Below are 6,294 nucleotides of genomic sequence, written 5' to 3' on the forward strand. Positions count from 1 at the left end.
GAGCAGTGATGAAGGTTGTTTAAGCCTCATACTGCATACGAAAAGCAACGAAAAGCGTCACGGTGCGTTAGCCTTTTGAGTGGCAGTGGATTGAGTGAAATCACACCTGCATCTGCATTTTCAAAGGAAGGTCTTACGTTTAAATCCATGACGTAACTATAAGATTTAGGGGGAATCGAAACAGGAGAAAACTTCATCTAACTGTGGACTCTCGTCGCAGCGTCGCCGAATCCCAGAGTTGCATCTGATTTTTATTTCTATACACGATAATCACAGATGTACGCTAAAGAGTCACCTGCACAGCGTTTCAACATTTCATACTTTTTTTTGCGCATCTGTCACAGAATGAGAGCACATTAATGATTATACTTAACAAGACTGTAATTTATCAACCAAGAAGTGTCACAAGAATTATCTCGGGTTAATAGCAAAGGTAAAAATTTTATAGATGGTATTATCAAAGGCCGAATTCAATTCGTTGGAAAACGTAAAATTGTCAAATTGAAGTTCCATGTAAATGATTAATTAGCCGGCTGCCTGTCCGTTCCCATTAGCCTGCTACGAGGTTTTGCCCTTAAGCATCTTTACTATGTAAAGTGTTATACTAAAGTGTAGGTGGGTATTGATTTTCATTTAATGCGTCTGTTAATTCTTCGCGAGTGACGTAAAACGGGCAGAAGGGTTTACCAGTCATTGACTATTATAGCGCAGACTTCATTTATATGTGCTGGTTTAATTTATAACCTGAATTTTAGAAATAGGTGTAAAACCCACCATGATGACCCATGAAAATGTGCTGCGTTCTGGGATCATTCTGTATATACAGTTTTAAGGCCGGCGGAATAATGGTGACTAACGAGGGATAATTAATCATGACTCGTCAATAGATATCTGGACGTCGCTCATCCACCACCATCACCATCAGGTGCAGTAAAAAAACATCGACTTGTCTAAAAAAAAAAAAATATTCAGTGATTAATTTCGAAAAGCTTTAAACAGAAGCGCCTGAGGCACGATGGTTACTGACGCAAAAATGTCGAAAATTCACAACGCCTCCAAATAATAATTCCAACAATTCTGACGTAATTCATGTGTTGTTGAAATTCGTTGTTATTTCTCTTAATATAATTATTTTACAGTTTACTGAATCATATTGTGCATTTAAAGCATTGGATTTTAAGTTAAATATGACCAGAGTTTGGAATTGGGTAAGGTAAGGCAACAAGCGCGTTTCCCTATCAAACGTGTGAAATGTGGATAAGGTAAATCTCTTGTGCTTCGATTCGTCCTAGCGGAGTTGCACAGCAGAATAAACGTGATTAGGGAGTGAAAACAAATTAAGTTTTCCGTAAAATACCAACTTATATATTTCTAATTGCACGTCAGAACACAACCGTAACAAACTAGCACACAGCGCTTAATAACAACAGTACATTGTTAATACTTAACCAATAATTTAAATAATATTATGCTGACAGTTCACATAACATTATAAAAAAACTTTGTATTTGCCTATGCAACCTTAACAAAATCTACCCCTTAAATGTATAGTATGGATTACAAGAAGAATAAGTTGCTTGGCTAGTCATAAGGCTTAGAGCTTGTACCACAATTACTGAATAAACACTACTCGTCATATAAATGTATAAGCCGACCAAATACAGAAGCCACACTCTAAACAATGCTCTCAAATGGTAATAAAATAACTACATTCTAATCTAGGTTCCTAATTTTTTTTATATAAAATAAGTACATATATATGTATATATATATACTTATCTATATTAGCAGCATGAAGTTTGCAGTCTTCGAAATTCGGGAGAAAAATAAAATATTAAAACCGCAATAAAATCCGAAAAAAAGTTTAATTATAATATATTTGTTGTTTAATACGACATCTTTATTAATCATTTACTGGTGGTAGGTCCCCTCATATGTGACAGTTCACCTGGGTAGGTACCACCGCTATGTAATGTGTTCCTACTGTTTATGGGCGGTCGTGTCGCTTACCATCAGGCGAACGGCAAACTCGTCTCGTCATTCAAAGCAATAAAAAAAAATCTGTTAAATAAAATTTGGTTGAAACTTGTGAAATAGACCCTTAGACTAACCTGGTACAGTAACCACCCTAAACTTCTAGTTACCTAGCTGCGCTTAACACTAACGGCAAACTCGTCTCGTCATTCAAAGCAATAAAAAAAAATCTGTCAAATAAAATTTGGTTGAAACTTGTGAAACAGACCCTTAGACTAACCTGGTACAGTAACCACCATAAACTTCTAGTTACCTAGCTGCGCTTAACACTGAGCTCGTCAATTAAAAGGTTAAGGCCCTCTCTCTAGCTAAACGGCATACTAAGCGTATTTTTGGTAGATTTAAGTAGCCATCAATTCGTAATTTATAACACCCTTGTTTATGTTCGAGGCTCCGTCTGTGTGAAAAAGCTTTCCCAAGATAAAAGTCCTGCTCTTTTTCCCGTCATAAGAAGTAATGCAATTTCCCATTATAATGTAGATAATGTTTCATTAATTTCATAATAAAAATACCACTATAATTTTTAATCTCGTGCATCTCAAATATATTTAATTTCCAAACAACACAATTAGATAGACAATTTACTAAGGAATATTGTAGTAAAATTTTCTGAAAAGATCTAAACATGTTTTTAGAGCAATCAAACAATAAATTTTTACATACTTCCGCTGTAACTGTTGCGCTCCCAGGTAGGGAAATTGCTCAAGGCTATTTGTTGAGGAGCCTTAAGAGTAAGTGGTAACACGCCGCTCGCACGAGAGACTGCCACCTAATTAAACCAGCTTATGTACTATACTACACTGAAGACTTAATGTAATTATTAACAGTTTAATACCCACTATCTCAAAGTTCATGTTTGCATAATAATTTTACTATTGGCCTTGTATTTATAACGTATCATGTTTATTTTGTTTTTTCATACGTGTCCATTTTAACCTATTCCTTTGCCAACCTTTGCTTAACCAACTCCGTCCACTTTAATCCTGGTAATGTGGATTTTCCTTATTTGAAGTCGCTTCAATACGAACGATAAATACGGCTCAAGTAAATATTAAACAGAGATAAACAAATATATGGAAACAGATAACAATAAATAAATGTTGATTTATCTTATAATGTATTGAAACTTATCATCTAGAGAACCATTTGGATTGTAAACAGTGTATTTTTTTGTTTTGTTAGATTTTATTCAAGAGTCTGAGTGACCTTTCTAGGGATTAAAACATTGCAGGAAGTTAGTAGACGCTGAAAATCAGCGCTTCTTGGAACTACTGTTCCAGTCAGTACGAACTAAGACGCCTCTTTTTGCGTAAATAGTTCTGCAATTTTATTATGCTTAATAATAATAGATGTAAGTAGATAGTAAGACAATAAAAATAATTTTTATTTATTTATTAATTTAAAAAGTTATGTGTAATTTTCTTGGAAAAAAACACTTTGGATGTATGGTTTATGTTTTAAATTACTCTCATTTGTATCTTATTCAGCGTTTTCTACGTTTACTTATACATACCAAGATTTTTTATAAGGGTCACGGCAGAGCGCCCTTACTCCTAATGGTAAGTGGAGTGGGGACCAATAGAATGTCGACTGACGAGAGATGATTATCTTTCGCAGTTGAGATAATTATGCCGGCCTGCGGAACTGGATATACATAGTCTGATCCCGGAACGCGAAACACTTACGTGAGCCACTGTGACGAGTTTTAAGTTTTAACACCTTGTGTATAACGGTGGTCGCTATCCGAGCGGATGTAAAATGTATCGTATCAACAGCAATGCACCTTAACAAGCTACAGCATTTATAATTTTAATAATATTATAATGAGATTCAGATAGATAATTTAAAGTTACTTATTTTGAATTCGTTGGGAGTAGTGCAATACCACGTAATTAGTACTAGTAAGAACGTGTAAGTGACGAAAAAAGTCAAATTAAGATTAATACGTACTATACTAAAGTTAAAATTTACAATATCTTTTTTATCACTTACGAAATACGTATCTATGTTAGTTACGCGATTTACACTAACCACGACGTAATTCCGAATTAAAAATAAATAGTGACTAAACACTGATAATATTAATTAAACCATCATTTTCCAATTACTAATACGAAAGCTTTTCAAGCATAAAATATGCGTCTTGTTTCAACTATATCGAGGAGTAAGCGAATGGTTATGACTCGTTGTCATTTTCCTCGCCGTTATAAAAAAATAATAAAAGAACATTACTTTGAACGTAGTTTTTCATTTACAATATTACCTCCAAGCGAATGAAGATAATTATTTCTTTATTTTGCTGGTACTCTGTGATTTTGTATTTTTATATTATGTATTTGAAGTTAATAACTAGTTTTTAACATTAAGAATGTTAGATGGAAAGTCTACTAAGGCGTGGCTCCTAAAATGTCACGGGAAGGAATACATATGACAAAAAGGAGACATAGCTGCCCCTTTGTTCCTTTTAAGAAAAAAGGTGTATACATCTCATATAAATCAAAATGTTTTATTTCAAATTCAGGATATCATGCACAATAAAAGCTGATAACGCGAAAATCTTACACAGTTATTACGCAATTAACTCGAGATCTTAATAACAAAGACTTCGCCAAGAAAGTAGGGCATAACCGAATGAGTTATGTTATTAAATCACCACTATAAATGCTAATACGGGCAAGAATCTAGCATGGGACCGACATATTTGTAAATTAAATGAAGCGCAGTATTTCGAAGTTTGGTATTTTAGGACTTGTCGTCAGCTACATGAACTCCAATGTTGAATGTAGGCCTCCTCTGGACTCGGGCCTCTCACAATGTCTGGGTAACGCCAATCGTCGAATATAATACAGAGTGAGCAAATGTAATAGTCAGTTCCCAAAATAATCCCAAATCAAATAACTTTCATTTATGATAGGTATGGGTTGAAGAAAACACGTCTAAATTAAAACATTATGGTTCGGTATAGTTTGATATAAATTATCTCTTGATTCAAATTTCGCCTTCGATCATGTTATGACTAAATTATCAATCATCAATCAATATTTTATTTTGTTTGATTGCATTTGGCTATTGGATACCTTATGAACATTATCTCGTACTAATACTTCACACAAAAGTATATAATATTCCTTCATGTCGCAGTAACGAGCGACATAATATAAATAAAGATTACAATCTAAGTAATCAAAAACATACTTTAAAGGCGGAAAATGCACGGCTTTCAATGACTTTTATTCTTTAAAACTCCTGACGCGAGCGAAGTCGTGTGCCTCAAATGGATCACATCCTTAGAATAGAACGTTTCAAAAGCAAAAGATCTAATCTGATACGCTGTTAGTTTATTATACGGCACAAAAGAGAAGCGCTACGATGTACGGCATTGTCGAGATTTATAAAGAAGTTGATAGAATATTACATATTTAAAATCCATGTTATTACATGGATTACGATGACCAACCAAGATTGAATATGATCAAGTTTAATTTAACTTAAAAGAAATATATTCTTTCACGTAAACGCAGACTTAAGCGTGAAGAACTTAAGATTTGAAAAGTTAATATGATTTATACTCGTGTAAGCGTAAATAATGTAAAGATTTACAGCAAATATACGTGAAGTTGATTAATGCGTAAATTTGTTTCAATGAAAAATAGGTATTTCCCCCGGTCAAAGGATTTGTAGAGATAATGTTCACGTGGGAAAGTTACCTTTTATTTTAACTTTTAACGAATGAAATGGTTAGGCCGTAGCGTAGCAAGTTTAAAGGATTTGCCACGTGCAGTATTATAAAATGAAAAAATATAAATTGAATTGACTAATGATGAGTTCTTATTGAAATAAAAACTATTTAAACGGATTTTATCGCGGTTTTTTATATTATTATTTTCTCCCGATGTTTCGAAGACTTTGCAGCCTTCATGGTCACGGGGGGGACCATGAAGGCTGCAAAGTCGTCGTCGGGAGAAAATAATAATATAAAAAACCGCGAAAAAAACCGTTTAAATAGTTTTTATTTCAATGTCTAACATTCGCGTAAACGTAAGAGATGAGTTCTTATGTTTAGAATATCAGCCCTGTGTTATATATTGTCCAGCTGTTGGGCACGAGTCTCCTCTACTAATGAGAGTGATCAGGCCTTAGTCTACCACACTGGCCTAGTGCGGATCGGTAGACTTCACACACCTTCGAAATTCCTATTGAGGACTTCACAGGTGTGCAAGTTTCCTCACGATGTTTTCCTTCATCGTTAAAGCAAGCGAT

The sequence above is a fragment of the Manduca sexta genome, chromosome 27 (assembly GCF_014839805.1).
Source record: "Manduca sexta isolate Smith_Timp_Sample1 chromosome 27, JHU_Msex_v1.0, whole genome shotgun sequence".
NCBI lineage: Eukaryota > Metazoa > Arthropoda > Insecta > Lepidoptera > Sphingidae > Manduca > Manduca sexta.